At 34.2% G+C, this 25,352-nt stretch overlaps 1 protein-coding gene and 1 pseudogene across 1 annotated transcript in view; one reads left to right on the forward strand and one right to left on the reverse strand.

Annotated features, from left to right (window-relative positions):
• The window catches only part of CCDC148 (coiled-coil domain containing 148), a 270,375-nt gene that overhangs the window by 1,586 nt on the left and 243,437 nt on the right, over positions 1-25,352 (forward strand). The gene's annotated exons all lie outside the window — the stretch shown is intronic.
• Positions 23,324-24,238, reverse strand: LOC103275229 (annotated as a pseudogene).

Here is a 25,352-nt window from a genome sequence, read left to right on the forward strand (position 1 = left end):
CAGGAGCGGCCACTGCACTCCAGTCTGGGTGACAGAGTGGGACTCCAACTCAAAAAAAAAAAAAAAAGAAAAGAAAAAGTAAAATGCAAATTGTTACAAATAAGACAAGTAAAATGCAAATCGTTACAAATAAGACACATTTTTAATGTACTGAAAAAATACAATGATTTGGGTTTTTCAACTTTCAGTAACACTGAATGAACAGAAGTTGTCTAATGGAATTTTTCCCCCCTTAGGCTAGCATGAAAAGAAGGGGAAAAAAGGAGCTTATTTTACTCCAATAACCTTTTTTGAATTTTTCTCAGAACATGTTTGATGAGTATTTTGATATTGTGTATTTCATTTTGTAATGATTAAAATGTTTCTAAAACCCACCATGAATAATGTCCCCTGAAATAAGTTGTCATTCAGCATTAATTTTTTTTCTTTATTTTTATATTTAGTTGAAAAATTTCTTTTGATCTTGCTCCTGAACTACTATGCATTGCTGGATACAGTTAAGAAATCACTTCATTCCACTAAAAGTTCATGATGTCAGATTTGACTGGATCTTCACTGACTTTCTAAATTCTTTTCCTCATTAGAAGGGTGATTATCCAGAACACATATTTGGCCATATTATCCAGGTCACTTCTCCCAAACCTGTCCTCCTCTCCTCAAGCTCCCACCTTACTTGGTCTTTCTGCAATTCCACAAATGATCTTGCTTAACACTTGACTGAAGGATCCACTATGAAGTTCCTCAACTTAACTTTTCTAAACCTGTCTTAATTTTCACACATTTTTACCTACTTAGGTCCTGGCTTTGAAGAGGTGTCTACATTTCTCTTTTCAGCTTATACATCACTCCACTTGTGCTCCTAAAAAAAGGCCAACCTCTCTCCTCTAGAATTTTGCTCTATTGTTTATAATTTCTCTCTAAGATTATGTGTTGCACCTCTCCTCCAAAGATTCTTCCTATGCCTTCCAAATATATAACCTTTTGTAAAACCACCTTCCTTCTATCCTACCTTCATTCCCATCTACTCCTTTCCTTTCACCAAGAAACAGTCTGAAGGGAATTTTTTGAGGCTTCTGCTTTTTCACCCCCAATGTTTTGTCTCTTGAATATTACTGAAATGATTCTGAAGATTGTGCTGTTCTCCTTAAAAGCCTAGCTTATTTTACTACTTAAGTTCTCTCTTATTAAAAAAAAAAAAAAAAAAAGAAAGAAAGAAAAAAAGTCCTTTGCTTGTAAATTGCAATGACCCTATTCCAAATTTCCAGTGAAGGATGGTAACAGTTGTCACCTAGCTTGAGGAAACACAGAAATGCAAATGACCTGTTTGAAAAGCCGAAGATGTAAACAGTTAGCCATACTACCTTAGGAAAAGTGTTAGGAAGTAGGTATGGATCAGGGTCTGCTTAGGCTTTCTGAGGGGCCTAGGGCAAGGTTAGAAAGACTAAAGAGGTTTGGTGAGTCTAGCTCAAAAAAACAAAAGTAAACAGAAGAAAGCCAAGGAATTTTTCAATTACCAGCTCAGAAAGAAGTCAACTTGAACCTTTTAAGATTATGAAAACTTTGTAACTTTCCAATGTTATGTTCATATTAGCTCATAATGGTCAGTAGTAAGTTCCTTTAAAAACAGCAGAAGCAGCAAGGAAGAGGTAGGGGGAAAGTAGGAACACTATGTTTCTCCTCATTCTTAGATGTCTATGGAGGAGGATAAAGCAGTGTAAATAAAAGCTCCAAAAAGTACACTGATACTGACAGTTTGGGGTTTTGCTTTTAAGGAAGAATGCTAAAACAGAAGTAGGTGGTGATTGAGGGAAAGAGACCAGTCGAAAAAACTGAGCCTGAGGAGGGTTGCTAGGGCTTAATGATAGTTCTGCTCTGTTGGTTTCAGGATTGGGTGGGCCCCACCCCCAGCCCGAATCTCTGAATATGGAAATCCTCTCCCCCTTAGAGGCCTAGCCCTATGATTACCTGGAAAGACTTTTCTGGAGTGGATGATTTCTGTTTTACTCTATTGTTGTGATAGTTGATGCTCTACATCTTGTGTTGTAGTTATTTGAGTGTGAACCTTCACCCCTAGAGGATAGAATTCACATCTGGGTCATGACTGTGTCCCTCACTGCCTTAGACTACTGAAGGGCCTTCCACATTAAGAAAAAATGATATTCATTAATCCTTGGAAGAATTTGATTCTAACTGAAAAAAATGGAATCAGATTGTTGAGAGCTAGTTAGAAGAAGATGGAATGTGATGTTTAGTGTGGAAAAATGAGGTAAAGTATGGTAGAATAGAGCAGAGATTTTGCTATTTAGTCTCCAAAGAGAGAAAGCCCTCAGATTTTATCTCTACCAGGTTAGAGGGAAGCATCCAGTGAGGAGGGCTGGCTGCATATGCTTTGGCATGAAGCTATCATGGTTAGGGCTAAAACTATAAAATGTGTGAGGGAAAACAGTTGAAGCTCAGCTTTGTCAAACAAATTAAATAAGGGTTACATGAATTTTTTTTCCCACATGAAATGTCTAGATTGCTCTGTCTCTGAGAATACCACAGGATCATGAGAATTTAACAACTTCATAAAATCAGAATGACATCAAACATCTGGTATGTGTAACAGACATGTTTCTTAGACCTATATCCACAGCCCTGAAGGAGGCAGACCTGCATGCCTCATGATGACGCATCTGGCATGGCATCAGCCCCTGTGGAGACCTGATTTCTGTAGCCAATCCATTGACTGACCTTCACCCCTAACTTGTAGTGATGCCATTCAGATCCTTCACCTGGGAATTTGAAATGGCGACAACAAGCGAACCAGAGAGAGTAGCTGCCTTTGTCCTGATATTTTCTGGGTTCCTATTGAAGGGACCAAAACATGCCACTTTGGCTTAAGGATTATTTTGAGCTGCAAGCAATTGAGAAAGAGCAGATATAGGAAATGCTATTTTTTCTTTGCCTCTCCCTTTTTTGTTTAAAAGCAGGCCACAAACTTCCATTTTTAAAGTTATCTCCTTCTTTAGTATCAGAAAAGTACTCTAGAGATAACTCTTATTACCTGAGAGAACTCTCACGCACATAACAAACCTTATTAAACAACCCTTATTTACTATACATTTTCTAGTCACCTTCTCATAACATTTCCCTTTCACCCTCTACAAGAAGTCCCAAACCCCTTCTCCTTTTTCTAGCCTGTCCTCCACTTGATCCCCTTTGTGCATGTGGTATATAAATTCCAAATTCTAACTGCCTCCTTGAGTCACATTTCTTTGTGAACTCCTGCATGCACATGTAATTAAATCTGTTTTTGCTGTTTTCCCCTTCTCTTGTCAACCTATCTTTTGTTAGTTTAATTTGGGGTCCCCAATCACCCAACCTAGGAGGATAGAGGAAAAGTGCTTTTCATCCCCTACACTATTCTTCTCATGAAGCTGTACTTAAATAAACTTCTTTTCTTTTTTAATTGTTTAATGAGATTTCTCTTTCCTGAATTCATCCATACACTCTTCTTTTCCTGGTTTGCCTTTAGTGAAACTCTATTCCTTGTAATCATAAGGCTTCATTTTAAGAATTATGTAAATAGTTTACAACAAAAGAAAAGATATGTTATGACTTGTTGGACTGTGAGAGTAACAGTCTAAAACTTTTCTAATAAGCAAAGGACAAAAAATGATTCACCTATCTAGTATCAAATATTGTCAACCTAAGTTGGGTGAAAGAGTTTTACTTAGTGTGCTGTCTATACTCCCTCCTCTCCCAGTCAAGCCCTGTGTTTCTCAGTTCTTAGTTTTTATCCTTTGAAGTTGGAGATAAGAGAATAACTTTGGGAGAATTAGCATATAATTGCTTTTTCAGGGTAGAATAATTTTACCACCATTAGTATGGGAAGAAGATATTAGAACTCATATTTCTATTATATATTTACACTAATTTTTTAGGAACCAGGCTAAAGAAATAAAAATAAATCTCATTAGCGACATCAGTGGCCACATAATGCAGGAGAAACAGAGTCTGAAGTTTAAGTTCTAGCAATTAAAAAACTTCTGAAGAGGAAAATCAGATGTTATCCAAAATTGCTACAAAGTTTTACCCAAAATGCCAAATTTTTAACAAAAATTATGAGATGTGAACAAACAGCAAAGTATGACCAAAATTCAGGAAAATAAGCTGCCAGTATATGCTCTGAGTGGCCCCACTTGTCGGTTTTAGTAGATAGCTAATTCAAAATAGTTAATATAAGGATGTTTTAAAACTTAAAGGGAAAATGACTCAACAAATAGGGACTTTCAACAGAGAAAAAGAAATTATGAAAAAGAACCCAATGCAAAATTTTCGGGTTGAATAACATAATAACAACAATTTAAAAATCCACTACATGGGTTCCATGGTAGATTTGTGATGGTAGAACAAAGAATAAGTGAACTTGAGCACAGACCAATAGAAACTATCCAGTCTAAAGAATAGAAAGAAAAAAGGTTGAAGAAAAATGAACAAAGCTTCAAAGAGTTATGGGAAAGTATAAAAAAAATACCTATTTATATATATTGGGAGTCCCAGAAAGAAAGGGATAAGAGTATAGAAAAAATATTTGAAGAAGCAATGTCTTAAAACTTCCCAAATCCGATAAAAACCTTAATCTACAAAACAAAGAAAGTCAGTAAACCTCAAGTAGAACAAATATGAAAAGAGCCATAACTTAGACTGAAAGACAAAGACAACAAGAAAAGTTTGAGGCCACAAGAGAATAACAACTCATTTTGCACAAGGAAATAAAAATAAAATTAACAGCTGACTTCTCATCAGCAACATAGAGGGTAGTAGAAGGACATATTCAAAGTGTTGAAAGAAAAAAACCTGTCAATCAAGAATTCTATATCTAGCAAAACTGTTTTTCAAAAATGAAAGTAACACTTATCATAACTAGACCTATATTGGAAATGCTCTAATTCCTGATAGAACCCATACAGCTAGCAGCTTTGAGTAAAGCCCAAGGCAAAAGAAAGCTGTCAGACAGATGCAGGGCACCTGGCAAGTTAACAGCCTCCATTTGGAAAGCAGTTCTTTACTGAGTGCCAACACTGCGACATCAAATGATCACCACACTATACTGCTGTTGTAAAATGCTAGATTTGTAGTTCTCCTAAAATAAATCCTCAGGAAATATGACCTCATTATTTTCTTAACTTCAGGACTCTTTGTCTGCTTCATAGAGGTAGAAATAAGCTTATTAGAGCAGTATAGGAGAGAAAATAAATCATATACACGAGCTCTCCCTCACCCTATTCTCCAACTGTGGTGTCTAGCCCTTTACATCCCTGGGGCACTGTTTTTTTTTTAATAAGCCAGGTCAGCTAACTTTGTCATCACAGGGCTTCCATACAGCTGGTTGCAGCTTCTGTGCATCTCTGGGGTTGGATCAGGGGAGCAAGTCAACAACACCTGCTAGTATTTCATTGTGTCAGGAACCAGAATTCAGCAACTGCCACATTTTTTCCTGCTGCTTAGTAAATTTTTAAAATAAGATAAAATGAAAGCAATAGATACAAAAAAAGCAATTTACAAGATCTAACATTTATTCATGATAAAAATGCACAAATACAACTTACAATAGAAGGGAACTTTCTCAATATGATAAAGTCCAGCTATGAAAAACCTACTGTTAATGACATATTAATGGTGAAAGACTTTATGCTTTCCTTTTATGTCTGAGAATAAAATATATGGCCGTATCACCTTGAACACATCTGATCTGAGAAGCTAAGGAGGCACAGAGCTGGTCTTTACTTGGATGGGTGAATAAAATACAGATGTCCACTATTACCTCTTCTGTTCAACTGTGTCCTGGAGGTTCTAGCCCCTGTAATAAGAAAAGAAAAATAATTTAAAGGCATAAAAGGAAAAATTAAAGCTATCTTGATTTACAGATGACTTGATCTTATACATAGACAATCCTAAGGAACATATGTATTATATATAACTTTATATATATATCTATACCTTTATTTTTACATTTAGAACTTATATATAGAGAACTTTATATGTATATATTTGCCAGAACTTAATAAATGAATTTAACAGGGTCACAAAATACAAGATCAATATGTAAAAATCAGTTATAATTTTACTTCCTGGGAACTAGCAATTTGCAAATGACTTGAAAATGAACTTAAGAAAACAACTCCACTCATAATATCTTGAAAAATAATATGTTATACAGGAATACATTTTAGAAAAAAAATATGAGAACTTTGATATATAGATTCAATGTGAGCCCTATCAAAATCCCAACAAGCATTTTTGTAGAAATTGATAAGCCAATTTTAAAATGAACATATATAAGAACAAGAATATTAAAAACAATTTTTTAAAAACAGCAAAGTAAGAGTAATTACAATACTAATTTCAAAACTTAGTATAAAGCTGCAATAATAGAATATAATATTGGCATAATGATTGCCACTTAGATCATTGAAATAGAAGGTACAGAAATTAGAATTTTTCTCAAAAAATGCTGCTGAAATAATTGGATTTCCACATGCAAAATAACAAATTTAAACTCTTACCTCATACCATACAGAAAAAATTAACTCAATATGCATTACAGACCTACATGTAAGAGCTAAAATTATAAGATGGAAACAGAAAATCTCTGTGACCTTGCTTTTGGCAAAGATTTCTAAGATATGACACCAAAATTATGACATATAAAAGAAAAAAATTGATGGCTGGCTGTGGTGGCTCACACCTATAATCCCAGCACTTGGGGAGTCTGGGGCAAAAGGATTGCTTGAACCCAGAAGTTTGAGACCAGCGTGGGCAACATAGTGAGACCTCATCTCTACCAAAAATTTTAAAAATTAGTACATGGTTGTGTGTGCCTGTAGTTCCACTACTCAGGAGGCTGAGGTGGGCAGGTCACTTGAGCCCAGGAGTTCAAGGTTATGTGCTATGATGAGCTATGATTACACCACTGCACTCCAGGCTGGGCAACAGAGTGGGACACTTCTAAGATTAAAAAAAAAAAGAAAGAAAGATAAATTGGATCAAAACAAAAAAATTATTTTCAAAAATACTAGTAGGAAAATGAAAAAACAAATTACAGACTAGGAAAAAATTTCCCAGGTCGTATATCTGATAAAGGGCTTATATTTAGAATTTTTTTTTTTTTGAGTTGGAGTCTCACTCTGTCGCCCAGACTGGAGTGCAGTGGCCGCTCCCGGCCACCGCAGCCTCGACCTTCTGGGCTCCGGCGATCCTTCCGCCTCAGCCTTCTGAGTAGCCGGAATTACAGGCGTGCGCTACCATGCCCGGCTAATTTTTTGATTTGTTGCAGAGATGAGGTCTCGCCTGCCCAGGCGGGTCTCGAACCCGCGGACTCAGGCAATCCACTCACCTCAGCCTCCCAAAGCGCGGGATTTACAGGCTGTGTATTTAGAATTTATAAAGAACACCTAAACGTCAAAAATAAGAAGACAAGCAACTCAATTAAAAATGAACATAATATTTAATAGGCATTTTTGGTAGAATATACCTTTTTGGTATCTAAATGATTAATAAGCATATGAATTAATAAGATGAACAATATCATTAATCATTAGGGAAATACAAATTACAGCCACAATATACCACTACATTACCACTAGAGTGGTATAAGGCAAAAGGCTGACAATACCACATGCTGACAAGAATGTGACAAACTAGAACCCTCATAAATGGCTGATTGTAATATAAAATGGTGTGCCTACTTTGGAGAAGCATTTGGTAATTTCTTAACAATATAAACACAGACGGGCATGGTGGCATATGCCTGTAGTTTCAGCTACTCAGGAGACTGAGGGGGAAGAATGTCCATCAGCTGATGACTGAAAAAACCAAAACATGGTACAATGGACTACTATTCAGCTGTAAAAATAATGAACTACTGATACGTGGTATAGCATGGATAAACCTCTAAAACATTATATTAAGAGAAAAATGCCAGACAAAAGACTTCATGTTGTAAGATACTATTTATATGAAACTTCCAAAACAGGAGAAAATATAGAGATAGAAAACAGATCAATAATTGTCTTGGACCAGGATGGGATGATTTAATGCAAGTAGTTATGACTGAATGTTTTTTGATGATGTAAATGTCCTAAGAGTGAATGGTAATGATGGTGTAAAACTCAATATATTTATTTAAAATAATATAATAAGTATACTTTTATGCAATATAAATTATATCTCAATAAAGATATTATAAATGAAAACTTTTTAAAAATGGCATAAGCCCATCTTTTAAAACTCTCATATAGAAACATTTAATAAATTTGAAAATAATTTTCTAATGTGATTAAAAGTCTTCCAAATGGCATTTGAGTGGATTTAAAACCCATTTATTAAACATTAAATAAAAAAATTGTGCAAGGTAAACGGATTGACATCAGGGAAACCAGAAATTTACTAGAGAAAAAGACTAAACTACAGCTTTTGCATAATTGATAGAAATTTTATTTATGTATTTATTATTAATTAATTGATTAATTTATTTATTACATAGAGTCAATTTTGTACTCTTTCATACATTTTACAGTACCTTATTTTAGCTGTTATATTTGTTAAAGCCAAATATGGCAATAAACTGACCTTAGAGTTTGAATCTTTTTATGACCAGATATTTACCCATAATTTTCTTTCTTTCTTTCTTTCTTTTAATTTTTAATTATAAAGATGTGGGATTCAATTCAGGATTATCCACAATTTTCAAGGTCATGAAATATTTTTCATCACATAATTACCCCTAAAATTTATTTAAATTATCAGTACTATATATGTTAATATCATGTGTCTTTTTCTTATAAAAATTTTTATATCTGTCTTTTATGGTTTGCATATTATCAGCACAATATTATACTTAAATAATTTAAATAACTGATTTGGGAAAATGTGCTCAAAAATGTTTAGTAACAGAGATGTGTGATTGAGACCTCACAGTTTTCGTAGACTATCTTCAGATAAACTCTGTTTTTTTCCTGTTTTTTTTTTTTTTTTTTGGTGTTTTCTCATCTATCTACCCCAATTAGTAGAAGTAAGTCTTTGAAAGAGCTTATTTTAATCGTATTCTTTTGTTTTTTTCCCTTGTCTTAAAGATCACATAGATAATTTACTGCCAATAAGTCACGTTTGAATCTCAGAGACACTGATTATCAGAGACACTGATCATTACTGTGATCCAAACTGAGAAAGTCTCCAGTGATGTTGAAAAGAGTAGTCTTTGGACACATTCAAATAGTGGGAAGATGAGACATAAATAACAAAACCACATTAGGAGGAAAGCAAAGGAAATTGCTATAAAATGGAGAATTTGACAAAAGGAAAAAAAACTACCCACACAGAATTAATGCATTTTTATAGTTAATTTAAACCCGATTTTAAAATCCTAGTCCTTCAATGATTTACTGTTTAGTCTTGGAAATGTCACTTATTATCCCATTGCTTCTGTCTCACATGTATGAAAATGAGGCTTCATGTACTTCTCTATTTCTCACAAACATTATTAGCTTTTAAACTTAAAAAATATATAGACTATGTAAACTTCTGAATCTTTTATGTAAATATGTTACTGTGTCTATATCTGAACATACACACAGAGGGTTTTGGTATCTAAGAGTTTATCTGAGAAATGGTCTCCTCATTTCTACTTTACATCAACTTTTTCTTTTTATTTCCTTCTATTAGTTAGCAGTAGGTAAAAATTTTTTTATTAGCCAACATAATTTGAAATCCCATAGACAGCATAATCATCAGCACTTTATCAGCTTCTTGTAAATCTTCTTCCTTTTTTGAAGCCACTAGAAACCATTTTCTAATAGGCTTATTTTATGTGGCATATCATAATCTCACTGGCCAAATACACAAATTTAATATTTTAATCCAGTTTTTTTCAATTATCTGCTTTCTAAAATTATAGAATTTCAGTACTAAAAAGAACTAGAGAGATTATAAACCAGCATTAAAATTGGTCAAATAACTTTCATCGTAAGTCTCTTTCTAGTTAACCATTTGATCTCCCTTACAAAGAAGAAATTGATAAGATTTAGTCACTTCACTGTTTGCCATGTACATATATGTATATGCATATGACTAAATTTTCCAAATCTAAAATAATGTAAATTTTGAGAATTGTATGTGGATAAAGCATTGAAGGAAAAAATTATGCAGTTATGCCAAGAATTATTGCATTTGTAAACGATACTTTATCTACATTACTCTATAATATTATTTGACTATAGAGAAAGGGATAGATTGAGGTATTTTGTATTTAATCTTCAATATGGGTCACTGTAATAATATTTTATGTTCTTGAAATTGAGTTGCAATTTATTGACTATCACTTCTGTGTTTTAAAAACTGACAAATTGTTTGATATAGTTGGTGAAAGAGCACTGAGCTCAGTCAGGAGGTCTGACTGGATTCTTGCCTTGTCAATCCTACCTGCTTGCTCATGTCTTGGACAAGGCATTTAATCTCTCTGACACTGTGTTTACTGATCTGTAAAATGGATCAGTCAGACTAAAATATTTCCCTGGCCTAAGTTAATTCATGCATAAAAAGAAATACTACATGATCTCACTCTAAATTTTGTTTTCCTTTGAAAGAAATTTACCTAAAATGTTTATCATTTTGCTACAGCCCTTAAGTTTATTTCCACCACTTTTTGTTTTCAATTTTTCCACAAGCTATTCCTGAATAGACTTTTTCCCCTATCTTTACTCTTTTTCTTTGTTCTAGATACACCTCTTCCCTTTACCAGTGCTTATATCTTGCCTTTCTTTCCCTAACTCTAGGACCTACCCTTACCTTAACAAAGGAGCAACTGTTTACTAAAGACAAAATAAACAACAAAAAATCCCAAACTATGTGAGATCTACTTCCATGCCTTTTGAGGAGGCATTATCTGTGAGTCATCTCTCTTCACCGAAAGGCTGTTGAATAGAAAGGTTAGGGATATGGGTTTTGGAGCCAAACCTCAGTTTCCCCATCTGTAAAACAGGAACAACAGTGTTACCCAAACATTCTTGTGGGGATTATACGAGACAAAATAGGTGAAGTTCTTAGGATAGTGTCTGGCACATAGTAATTTCTACAGACCTCCATAAAATGGTAATAGTTTCGGCATAGGCTGGAAGAGAGGATAAAACTGAAGCAGGGGAATGACACTGGGTGAGTGGAATGGTGTGTCCTTACAGTTCTGGGTCTTTTGCAACAGCACTCTATTCTCTGCTTCCCACTCTTTTTCTGCTATCATCCTGAGATACAAATGTTGGACAAAAGTCTGATAAGAAGATTGGCATGATTTGTGGGTGATGTTCCATTCATTTAATTTGAAGGAATGCCTACCTATGGCATCTTTTTCTCCAGGTAAATTTTCTGCTTGAAGCATGATTTTTTTCATTTTCTACTGTGCTTCTGAACTGGCATGCCATAGTTATTTTACTCTAAGACATTAAAGAAAAACGCCCAAGGGCTGTCCTTTGGACAGGCCTATTTATATATTATTCCATTTGAAAAACACCACTGGAAAAACTGTTCTTAGCAAAGAATATTAATTGACTAAAGCATTTCTTTGCTAACAGTCTAAGGGAAGCAATCTGTTCTTAGCTCTTTCAAATCACAAAACAGATTTAGCCTCTAATGAACAAAAGCCAATTATTTATTTTCAATACTACCTTTAACAAGTCTTTGTTTTTGATAGCAGGGCTCTTTTTCTATTCTCTATCAAAGCAAGTTTTTAAAATTTAGCGGGTCTTTTGTAATAAGAAAAAGGCAGCCAAATCTAATAGCAACATTCTAATTTGGGTGCAAATACTTCCCACCTCAGTATTAAAGTATGTAGATTTTTAAAGGGGAGGGAGTTACCCATTTTAATTAAGGAGTACCGTTATACCTAATGTTCTATAGAGTGAACATAACAAAAATGTCTCATTAAAAAGAAAGCACATGAAAATACTTTTGCTGATAAGAAGCCAAAATTCTATAGTATTTAGAAAATTACAAAATTATGCATTTTTGATGAACATGGAAGATATTAAATCTGGATAAATTAATGAGTATTTCACTTCCTTGCACTCTTCTAGGGTGGAAAGAAAAGATTATACTAAACAATATTGACAAAAGGCTAATTACTAAACATACTTTTTCAAACTATAAATATTGTGTTTGAAGCTGAAAAAGAAATATATCAACAAGAGTAGGAATGAAGATTTCTGAGCCATAATATATCACATAGCAAAAAATTTGACCTTTTAATATAAAATCTTCAGCATATTTTTCTTTAAAATACTAATATAAGGGAAAAAAATCACATATTGCATGATCATGTAAGAAATTATTAGGTCTCTCAGAGTGTATAAGGCAACTGCATTCTGTGCTTACTTTGTAGCTTTTAGTTAGATATTTCTGATTTACTTTTAAATATTTGGTGTGATATTTAGTTAGGAAATGTTGTTTTTAGAGTAATGAGTTCTGAGAAAATCTTTTAATTTTGTTTCTTGTATATTGTTCATTTAGGTTTTCAAAGTTCACTTTAGTGAATTGGCAGCTCTAGAAATGAAAATTTTATTTTTCCAAAGACCTAGAAAAAGAATTGTTGAAAATTTCCCTAGTGTGTCCAAACATGGGACTCCACTCTAACCCACTCACCCAGTGTTATAATAAGTATTTCAGGTTCTGTTTCAAGCTCTCTTTTTATGGAATCATTGGTCTGTCCACATTGCCTATATAGGGAAAAATTCCCATTGTCAAGATGCTACATTTTCTTTCTTTCTTTTTTTCTTTTGGGATGTTTGCTATGTGGCCCAGACTGAAGTACAGTGGCTATTCACAGGAATGATCATAGTGCACTATAGACTTCAACTCCTGGGCTCATGTGAACCTTTTGCCATAGCCTTCTGAGTAGCTGGGACTACAGGTGTGTGCCAATGTGCCTGGCTCACACTCTTTTTAATAGGCTATGAAACAGCCATCAGATAAAAATGACATGAGCAGTCGAGTATATTTGTAGTTATTTCAATTTGCACAATAATAGCTAATACTTGCATAGCATTTACTATATGTCTGACACAGACCTAACTACTTCATATAGATAATTTCATTTAGTCCCTATAAGAACAATAGAAATGTGCAAACTATTACCATTTCCACTATAAAGCAAATTATGGCACAGATGCATTACTTAACTTGCACAAAATTACTCAGCTGCTAAGTGGCAGGCCTGGGATTTGAACCCAGGTTATCTGGTTCCAGTCTGCACTCATAAGCACTATAATTCAGTTTCCTAGTAGATCTTTATCTTTTTTCATATTTTCCCTGTCTTTCAAAATTGCATGTAGGATAGAGGTGAATCTACTGTATTGAGGTATATAATTTATATAAAACAAAATGTTTCTAATTTAAGATTACGGTTCGATGAGTACTGACAAATGGGTCGCCCATGTTAACACTAGTAGAGTCATTTTCCTCATTTCAAAAATTTAACTCACTGCTTCTTCCCAGAAAATTACTGATCTGTTTTTTGTCACTATAGGTTAGAATTCTTTCACATAAATGGAATGATACAACATGTAACCTTTTGTGTCTGCCTTTTTTCACTCAGCACAGGGATTTGAGATTCAACCATATTGTTTTGTGTTCATGACACTAGTTCATTGTATGTTTGCAATATTAGTTCATTCCTTTTTATTGCTGAGTAGTATTCCATTACAGCAGTCTCCTCATTTGTGGTTTTGCCTTCTGTGGTTTCAGTTACCTGCAGTCAGATGCTGTCCAAAAATATTGACATATGTTGAGAGAGACAGACTACATTTATATAACTTTTATTACAGTATGTTATTATAATAAATCTATTTTATTATTTATTTTTGTTAATCTTTTATGGTGCCTAACTTATAAGTTAAACTTTATCATAGGTACGTATATATAAGAAAAACCAATATGTGTAGGGTTCGGTACTATCTGAGGTTTCAGGCATCCCACTGGAGGTCTTCAAACATATCTCCTGAAGATAAGGGTGGACTATCGTATATGTGTATATGTATTTATTTATTTATTCATCTACCTGTTGATGGACATTTGACTTGTTTCAGTGTTTTGGTTATTATGAGTAATCTGTTAATATTTATGTATAAGTTTTTGTTGACGTCCATTTTATTTCTCTTAAAATTGCTAGGCCCTATTTTGTTTATGTTTAACTGCTGAACAATTTTTCAAAGTAGCTATACCATTTTACACTCTCAGAAGCAGCATTATTCATAATAGCCAAAAAGTGAAAGCAACCAAGTGTCCATTGACAGATGAATGGGTAAATATTCCATTGTGATATATATACATATAGGATATTATTCATCCTTAAAAAGGAAGAAAATTCTGATATGTACTACAACATGGATTAACTTTGAAGACATTATGCTGAGAGAAATGAGTTAGTCACAAAAGAGACCAAAATGAGCTAGACAAATATTGTAGGATTCCACCTATATGAGGCACCTAGAGTAATAAAATTAATAGAGACATAGAGAGTAGAGTGGTAGTTTCCAGGGGCTTAGGGTAAAAGAAATGAGTTCATTTTTAATGGGTAAGGAGTTTAAGTTTGAGAAGATGAAAAGATTCTGGAGATGGATGGTGATGATGGTTGCATCACAGTATGGATGTACTTAATGCCACTGAATTTTATACTAAAAATGGCAAAAATGGTAAATTTTAGGTTATATATAATTTACCATAATTTTTAAAAGTCAACTGACTGCATATGTGGGTTATCCTTACACCAATACCACAATGTCTTGACAATAATATCTTTTATGATAAGTCTTAAGATTACTCCAATTTTATTCTTCTTTTTCAAAATTGGCCTTCTAACTCTTTTGCTTTTTTGTAGAAACTCTGGAATCAAATTGTCAGTTTCTATTTTTTAAAAAACCAGCTGGAAGGTAGATTGGCATTGATTGTTTATATACTATGGCAAGAACTAACAACATCAAGTTTTGATCCATGAACACGGAAATCTCTCCATTTATTTAGATCTTTAATGTTTCCTGAGGATATTTTTCAGGGTTTTTTTTGAGGTGGAGTCTTGCCAATGCTGGCATGCAGTGGCACACTCAGGCTACTCCAGCATCGATCTGCTGGATTCTAGCGATCCTTCCGCCTCAGCCTTCCAAGTAGCCGAAACTACAGGCATGTACTACCACGCCTGGCTAATTTTTTATTTATTGTATAGATGGTGTCTTGCCAAGTTGCCTGGCCTAGTCTCAAACCCCCAGGCTCAGGCAATCCACTCACCTCGGCCTCCCAAAGTGCTGGGATTACAGGCTGAGCCACCGAGCCTGACCATTTTTCAGTTTTTAATGTACGGGTCTTGAATGTATATTGTTTTGTGTATTCCTAAGTATTTTGTAGCATTGGTACTATTATAAATGGCATACTAAATTTTATTTTCCAATGATCATTGCTATCATGTAGAAATACAACTGAATTTTGTATATTGATTTTATATCCTGTAATCTTGCTAAACTCACACACTAATTTCAGTAACTTCTATTTTTTGGTTGATTCTGTAGTATTTTCCATGAGTATAATACATTGTCTGTGAATAAAGACAGTGTTAGTTCTTCTTTACAAAGTCTCTGTATTTTATTTCATTGTTCTTGCCCTATTTTTACTTGCTAGAATACCAGCACAATGTTGATTAGAAGTTGTTGAAGTTAACAACATTGGCTTTTTTCCTGATTATAAATGAAAAACATTGTATCTTTTCAGTATAATGTTAATTGTAAATTTCTCATAAATGCTTTTTATCAGATCAAGTTTTTTGTATCAAAGTATGGTAAAAATTTTAATCATGAGTTGATGTTAAATTTTATCAAATACTTCTGCATCTTTTCATATAATAAAGTGTTTTTCCTGCTTTATGCTTTAATTAAACTGATTGCTATTTAAATGTTAAACCAACATTTGGTGTTTCTGGGGTAAATACCACTGGGTCAAGTGTGCTATTCTTTATTTATATATTGTTGGATTCTCTTGCTATTTGCTAAGAAGTTTTGTGTTTTTGTTCTTGAGGAATTTGGTCTCCAGTTTTCTTTTTTTGTAATTTCTTTTTTTGGGATTAGTATCAAGGTAATGCCAGCATTACATGAAGACTTGGAATGTGTTCTGTTCTCCTTTATTTTCTGAAAGATTTATTTAGGATTGATACTATTTATTTATTAGGAAATTGATAGACTGTGCCATTGGACTGGTCTGGGTCTGAAATTTTCTCTTTGAGAAAATTAGCATAATTAATTTAGTATGTAGTTAATTTAATAGATATTAATTTAACATAATTAATTTAATAGATATAAGGGTATTTCTATTCTTCTGGAGTCATTTTTGGTAATTTATGTCATGCAAGAATGTGTGCATTTCATCTATGTTGTTGAATTTCCTGGCATAAAGTTGTTTATAGTATGTTTAGTGTTTGCATGGTGTGTGTTTTGCCATTATTTTCTACTTATATTTGTATTTATATATATATCTTATTTTATTTTAGATTCAGAGCTACACATGCATGTTCATTATATGGATGTATTGTGTAGTGTTGGGGATTTGGTTTCAGGTAAACCATTCCCCAGATAGTGAACGTTGTGCCCTGTAGGTAGTTTCTGAAGCCTCACCCCTTTTCTCTTTCCCCCGTGTTTATATTTGAAGTGGTATTTTTAAACCTATATTCATGTTTATCCTTAAAGTAGGGTTTTTGTATATAGCATATTGTTGATCTTGTTTTTATTCAATTTGACAATCTCTGCCTTTTAATTAAAGTATTTATATCATTTACCTTTAATGGGTTTATCAGTATGTTTGGATTTAAGCCTACTGTTTTGCTGGGGTTTTTTTTAATTTGCATCATCTGTTCTCTATTTATTTTATTTCTTTTCTCTTTTTTGAGTTGGTGTCTTACTCTCTCACCCAGACTGGAGTGCAGTGGCCGCTCTTGGCCACTGTGGCCGCTCTTGGCCACTGCAGCCTCGACCTGCTGGGCTCCGGCAATCCTTCCACCACAGCCTTCCAAGTAGCTGGAACTACAGGCATGCACTACCATGCCCCCGGTTAATTTTTTTTTTTTTTTAATTTATTGTAGAGATGAGGTCTCACCAAGTTGCCCAGGTGGGTCTCGAACCCGTGGGCTCAGGCAATTCACTCACCTCGGCCTCCCACAGTGTGGGATTACAGACTGAGCCACCAAGTCTGGCCCTGTTTATTTTCTTGATTTTTTTTTCCTCCTTGGAATTGAGTATCTTTTTTTCTATTTTATCTCTACTATGAGATTATTCATTGTAATTTTAGTGGTTCCTCTAGAATTTAAAGTTTTGCTCATCACTATCTATAATTATAGATTATCAGTTTATTATGCATAACCCTTATCACACAATATTTTCATGTCTTTTCTCCTGTTATTTGCCATTGTTATCATTTCTTTTTCATCTACATATGCTGTAAACACCACTATATATTTTTAATTTCTACTTAAAGCACTTTCTTTAACAATTTTTATGGTCAAATCTTTCTTTAACAATTCTTGTGGTACAACTAAAATCTCTTAGCTTTGTTTTTCTGAAAACTTTTTTATTTTGCCTTCATACTTGACAGATGTTTTCACTGAGTGAGTAGAATTATAAATTTCAAAATTTCTTTAACACTTTTTAAAATCACTTTATAAGAAAATGTTATGTCATTTTCTTTTGACTTGTGTTGTTTCTGACAAGAAATCTGTGCTCATTCTTACCTGTGCTTTTTCAAGATTTTTTTCTATGTTTTTTACTGCAGTTTGATTAATATATGACTGTGTGATTTTATTAAAGGTTGTAATTCTAGGCTTGTGATGTGTTAGGATTCTTGAATTTGTGATTTTATCTTTTTTCAGATTGGGAAACATTTTGACTTTTATTTCTTAAAATGTTTTTTCTCCCCCACATGCATTTTTTTCTAGCACTCCACTTATATGTATATTAGTCTTCTTGGTACAAATCATTGAGGTTTTGTTAATTTTTTTTTGCCTTTTTTCTTTCTGTATTTCATTTTGTATAATTTCTATTGTTATGTCTTCAAGTTCATTGATTTTTTTTCTCCTACAGTATGTAATCTACTATTAATTCTATCAATGAAATTTTCATTTTACATATTATATTTTTTAGTATCTAGAAATTTCATTTTTCTTTATCACTTTCTTTTCTAATTATGTTTATGTTTTCTTTTAAGTCCTTCAGCATACTTACAGCATTTATTAGATCTGTTTTCAAGTTCTTTAAGATGAGTCCTATTATTTTTAACATTTTTGTAATTTTTCTATTGGTGGGGTCTTTTTTTTGCTTTTTAAAATTGATACAAAATAGATACACATATTTTGAGGGTACATGTGATAATTTGATACATTCATATAATCAAATCAGGGTAATTGGGACATTTATCATCTTGCATATTTGTCTTTTCTTTATGCTAGGAACACTTGAATTATTTTCTTCTAGCTATTTTGAACCATCCTCAATTAATGTTAACTATAGTCACCCTACTGATTTTAGAACACCAGCTCTTACTTCTTCTATCTAACTGTATAATTGTATCAGTTACTGATGATGGATTTTTATCATGTTTGTTAGTCAACTATTTTCTGATTCTTGGTGTTGCCAGTGCTTTTTTGAGTGGATGCAAAATACTGTGAATGTCATGTGTTGAATGCTTGGATTTTGCTGTCTTTTTAAAAATCAGTGTTGGGTCTTGTTCTGGAAGCAGCTAAGACCTGTGATTAGGTTAAGGACTGTTTTTAAGCTTTGATGGAATGAATGATGAGTAACTTTTAACAAGTTTTAACCGTTCTGCTAAAGCATAAGCTTCTGAAGTCTCTACTGAATGACTGAGGTGATTAACAAAGACTTTCTGATCTAGCTAGTAAAAAGCCAAACATCTTCATCCATATGTGAACTCAACTGCTTAGCTTTCATCTACCTGTTCAATTTTTGTGGGATTTATAATATTTTCATCTATGCACACACCTCTCAGTATTCGGCAAAAACTCAAGAAGAACCATATGCAGATTTATGGAACCAATTTTCTGCATAATTCCTTATTTTTTGGAACACTACTTCACAACTTCCAGATACCTTAACTTCCTGGACTGCTAATCTCTGATTCCTTGAGCCTGCTAATGCTTGAGAACTTCTTCCTTGTTGGATGGCCTAAAATACACCTCTAGGCACAAAGCCATGGCAATTATGGGTTTCACATACCTTGTTTCTTTTTCTTCAATGAACACAGACATGTTCTGTTGGTTCTCCAGTTTGTGAAAACAAGGATTTCATATATTTTGTCCAATTTTCTAGTTGTTACAGTGTAAAGGTAAGCCTGGTCAATCAATCATGGCCTGAAGCAGAAGTCTAGTTTTTATTTTTAATATTGTTGTTACTACCTTCATGTCTTAGACCAACTTTTTAACAATTTACATTGTGTGTGTGCTTATGTATTGTTGTTGGCTCCTTCTTTCTTTAAAGATTCTCTTTCATTGGGTTCTGGAATACTGTACTAATCTGACTTTTCTCGTTTCTCTCTTGCCATTTCAAGTCTCCTTTTTAAAGCTCATTATCCTTTACCTGAGCATTATATCTTGGAATTTTTCAAGACTTAGTTCTAGATACTCTTTTATTTTTATATCATACTCTCTCCCTGGGAAATCTCATCTATAGCATTAGAGGTCACTGAGGACCTTCACATTTCTATTTCCAACCTAACCCTCTCTTATATACTGCAAACCCTCCTGCTTGCTTGAATGTCTGTAAGGCAACTTAGAGTCAAGCTAATGAAATCATGATCTTCTCACCTTTCCTGTACCTGCCCCCAAATCTGGCCCTCTTCCAATGTCTCACATTTCAGTGAATTATACCTCTACCCCATCTCGTTGTGTTGGAAAAAAATGAGGGAGAGATCTTGGACAGATTCCTTTCTCTATTTCCCTGCAATCCCTGACCCTGCCTCCTTATTTAATCTCTCCATCAGCAAGTCCTGTAGTTTTACCTCTTAAATCTTTTGACCCCATTTATTTCTCACCATTATCACTGAATTAGTCCAAGCTAAAATCACCTTTCATCTGATCTACTGTACCATTCTCCTAAATGTCCTCTATATATCTCCTCTAATCCTCTACCCAAATCTTTTCTCAATACCCCAGGCTAAAGTGACCTTCCAAAATGCAGATCTGAGCATGTTAGCCCCTTCCTTAAATCTCCTCAATAGATTCTTACTGATTTTAGGAAAAAGACTAAAATCAGAAAAAGACTAAAAAGACTAAAATCTTTTAGGCCTAATAAAAGATTCTACATGTTTTGGCTGTTGCCTACCTTTCCTGCTTCTTCTTTCACCACAATGCCCCTAACTTTGTTCTCAGCCATACTGGCTTCTTTCAGTTCTTGGAAAATGTCCCCTTTCTTCTTGCCATAGGTCTTAGCACATGCAATTCTGTTTACTTGAAATGTCTTTTTCCACCTTCAAATCACATGCTTCTCCAGGTTAACTCCTATTTAATCTATAGATTTTATCCCATGTCACCTCTTCAAGAAAGCCTTTCTTTCACTTTAAATACATGCTTTGTGTATAATTGCACAAAATTGACTGCCACTGCCACTTTGTCCCCCCAGTAAAAATAAGATCCATGCACTCAACATTAGCACTACATAAATATTTTCTGAATGGATAAATGAATGAATGACTCAATGATTGCCTTTTTATTTGTATGGAATCTTGAACATAATAGATACTAATGAAAATTTATTAACCACTTTATGAATTGTTGCCTAATGTGCATCACCATTACATTTATTCTGAATGACAGTTTATTTATGACCTTTTAAAAATAAGGTTTGTGGTCAGGTACAGTGGCTCACACCTGTTATCCCAGCACTTTGGGAGGCTAAGGTGGGAGAATTGCTTTAGTCCTGGAGTTCAAGACCAGCTGGGGCAACATAGTTAGATTTTGTCTCTATTAAAAAGATAAAGAAATTAGCTGGTGTGGTGGCACACACCTGTAGTCCAAGGTATTCAGGAGGCTGAGGCAAAAGGATCGCTTGAGCCTAGGAGCTTGAAGCTTCAGTGAGCTATAATTGTGCCTCGGCACTTTAGCCTAGGTGATAGAGTAAGAACTTGCCTCAAAAACAAACAAACAAAGAGGCTTATATTTTATTCAGTATAATAGCATAGACCATTTTTTGTTTCATTTATTTATTTATTTATTTATTTAGTTAGTTAGTTAGTTAGTTAGAGTCTCACACTGTCACCCAGACTGGAGTGTAGGTGGGCTCTGGCAATCCTTCTGCCTCAGCCTTCCAAGTAGCCAGAACTATGGGTGTATGCTACCATGTCCAGCTCATTTTTTGATTTATTGTAGACATGAGGTCTCACCATGTTGCCCAGGCTGGTCTCGAACCCATGGGCTCAGGCAATCCTCTTGCCTCGACCACCCAAAGTACTGGGATTACAGGCTTGAGTCACCACACCTGGCAGCATAGACAAAATTTAATTTTAGGTAAACTATCATTGTGATGTCAATTATTTATTTATTTTTGTTATCATTATTTTTGTTTGTTTAGAAAGCCCTTATTATTATTTATTTTTGATCAAGGAAAAAGACAATTTCAATGTCAACTTGTCACCCAATCATAAATCTGAACTCATAGGAATCACTACCCTAGACGTGGTACCTACTGACAACACAACTTAAAATGAACTTTCCTCCATTCCTGAAGCTGCATGTTAAAAGTATAAACAGAATCCTTTACAATAACCAGCATTGGTACTTAGTCTAGGTCTAAGGTTAAGTTGCAAAACGGGAATAAAAAAGGCCAAGAGCATTGTAATTTGATAGCCCAGCAAGTACAAACATCACTGGAACAAAGATAGTTGTAGGCACAAAATTTAAAATAAATAAATAAATAAATAAAATAAAGCAGGTTCATCAGCATAAAAAACTCACATTAGTTGTGTGAAATAACTACTCTGCATGTGAACATGTAGGTCAATCCCAATAGCTAACACGGAGATAAACTTACCTAAATTCAACTAACAACACTGAATACACAATTCAAAGCTTGTATTTACTCAGGTCTAAATATGAAACTGTTTCTTTTCAATGCTTCAGGAAGAACTGCTGTAATGGCATGACTCAGTTACACTTGAATCAACATTAACAAACCTAAGACTTAAGATACCATTTCCACTATTCTTTTCTATGTCCCAATATAGAAATGCTTAACTACTCAGTTCATACACTAACTGCATTAAAGATGAGATTTACTGTCATGATGTTTTCTAAGCTCATATGGTGTTAATAGTTAATTGTAATATAGTTTCCTCCAAATGCTCAAAATGAAAATATTTTGTTAAGTCTTGTGGTGACTGTGAGATAACACCAACAGAATACAACTAAATTATTCTGCCATGATTTCAACTTTAATCTAATAAATGTAGCTTCTACCACAGCTCTTTTCTGTATTTATCTGGATTTTTGTCAAAAGAACTAAAGCCATGGTGCTATGATTAGTTAAAACTTTTTCTAGCAGACCACAGATTAAATCTGAAGTCAAGGAAGTAATTAGCAGTTCACAAATGGCTTTCCAGAGTTAGGAATAAAGCAAAAAGAGCTACTAACAGCTTTGTGTTACAATCCAGAAGACACATGGTCTACTAGAAAGCTTCCACTAATCACAACACTCTGACTTCATCTCATGACAATGTCTTCAGATATACTGAGGGTAAAGGAACATTGTTCTAAGGTGTGGTGGAAACCTCAGTTAATGTGCAGATGAAGCCTTAAGAGCACAGAATATATCTACAAATTGGGGAAAGGGTGACACTGTGCCTGGCTGTTTATAAAGGACACGCTTTTTCCCTATGGACCAATACTCCCTCCAAAATAAACTGTGCCTTAATTATTGCTTATTTAAAATTACATCTTCTACAGAGCAATGTAGTACCTGATGCAGAAAAACAATCACATAAGGAATTAGCATTTACTTAAGATTAACATGAAATCATACAAATAAAATATGTATAAACACAAATCCACATTGAGTCATATAGCACAGATGGCAGAGGACAAAGTAAAAACAGAATAAACGAATTGGCAGCTATGTGCAGTTGGACACAGTTGTGTTTTGTACACCAGAAAGTATAAAAAGTAAAACAATCATCTTAGATCAAGGGAAGACCAGTCTTCAGTGCTGTCAAGGAAGAGGGGTTACTTTAGCATCTCTTACTGTTTTCTCCAATGCTCCCTTTAATATGGCTGGTGATAGTTTTGTTGATTGCCATCCCTCAAGACGTAGTGCCAAGTGCTTGGTTGACCACTGCAGTCTGCATGTCCCTGACCACATCCATAGTTCCTGTAGTTAAAACCAGTATAACCGTATCTGTCATAACCTCTACAGTGTTGATCACCACCATAGGCACTATTGTAATTTCCATGTTTTTGTTCATCATAATTATTAAATCATCCTTGGTTCTAGTTTTAGCCCTCACCTTGGCCACGACCCCTAGTACTACCTCATCTACCAGCTGCAGTTCTTCTTCCTCCTTTTTATTATTGCTGTTGCTGCCTGTGTACCTCTCTGGACTGTGCAACTTTGATATCATACTTCCTAGAACCAATTTGATGATATCGGCTTTCTAATAATTTATTTACTGGCTGTTCATCTGTATATGTGATAAAACAAAATTCTCTTTTTTAAAATTTGTTTTTATATCCATGAGAAGCTCAATATTTTCAATCTCTCCAAAGGCTCCAAAATATTCTTTAATTTGGTCTTCAGAAGTATCTGGGCTAAATCTACTCACAAAAACTTGGTGGGTTCTTAAAGCTTTGGTCCTTTTGGGGCCTATCAGTCTGCCATCTAGTTTGTGTTCTTTCAGTTCCAAAATCTTATCAACACTAGAGGCATCTTGGAAAAGCACAAATCCAAATCCTCTTAATCTCCCAGTGACTAGGTCACTAATTGTGTAGGCTACAACTTCCTCAAAGCGAGACAAGTATTCAGTCAGATCTTGCTTGCTTATATTCCAGTTGAAATCTCTAATAAGCATCTCACCATCATCCTGCTAATTCTTGCTCACATTGATCTTGGATCCCTCTACGAATTCTTCTGTTGCTGTATTTGTTCATGTCCTCCATGGTGGGAAAGTTGTCCACAGGGGTGTACTGGCATGCAGGCCAGGCCATGGCAGCAGTGTCAGTGAAACATTGTAGGTATTTCTTTGTTTTTAATATGATTGCAAGATTTGCATCTTGGTTCCTGTTTGCAATTTGTTTTCATAGGGGGAAAATGCCTACTTTCTTTTCTTTTCTTTTTGAGTTGGAGTCTCACTCTGGAGTGAGACACCAACTCAAAAAAAAAAAAAAAAGTGTTTTCTTTAAACATCTATGACTCATTCTTAATGTAACCTTTCCATACTAATTAAATTTTCATAGAGTTATTTGATGACTTTTTTTTATTAAGCATTGTGATTTTTAATTCTTTGGAAATCAATGGAATTATTTTGATACTTGCTTGTTTCCAAATATTAAAAGCTGAGTAATTTAAGCCTGTTAGCTCAATTAGATAGAACATGATCTTGGTATTGATCACCATGCAATCTTATTGATGTCTCACAGAAAAAAAACCCAGCCCACAGCAAAAGCTAATGCTACTCTTGGCTCACATTTGGGTTATTATCTTCTCTAATTGTGAAATGTAGCTCACAAAGCCAAGTTTCTATTCTGCTTTTATCTGACCCTGAAAAAAAAATGAAATGGAGATGATTTTATAATTCCTTCATTCTTCTAAAAGTTAAAACGTATGTTTTCTCTTAGCATGCATGTATTTATTCACTTACTCATTTGTTCATTAACAAACATTGACTGAATGCTTCCTACATGCCAGACATTATTCTAGGAGATATAATGATAAACAAGGCAGACAAAATGTTTGCCCTATGAAGCTTTTATTCTAGGAGCATAAGACAAACAACTAATTAACAAAATAGCGATAATTATCCATAAGAAAATGTAACGGGACATTTTATAAAGACAGCTAGGGACTGGAGGTGTTATTTTGGAGAGGATTGTCACATAAGATCTGTTGGTAGAGGTATCATTTAAACCAAAACCTGAACTGTCTCATAGGAGCCAGCCATTTGAAAAACTGCAAGAAATCTTTCAGAGAAGATACAACAGACCTAAAGGCAGGAATGAACTTGGAAGGTACCAGGAGCATAAAGAGATGTTGCTGAAAAATACTTTGTAAGGCTGGAAAGGGAGGCAGTGGCCATAT

The sequence above is a fragment of the Carlito syrichta genome, unplaced genomic scaffold (assembly GCF_000164805.1).
Source record: "Carlito syrichta isolate Samal-C Ts95f unplaced genomic scaffold, Tarsius_syrichta-2.0.1 Scaffold315373, whole genome shotgun sequence".
Lineage (NCBI taxonomy): Eukaryota > Metazoa > Chordata > Mammalia > Primates > Tarsiidae > Carlito > Carlito syrichta.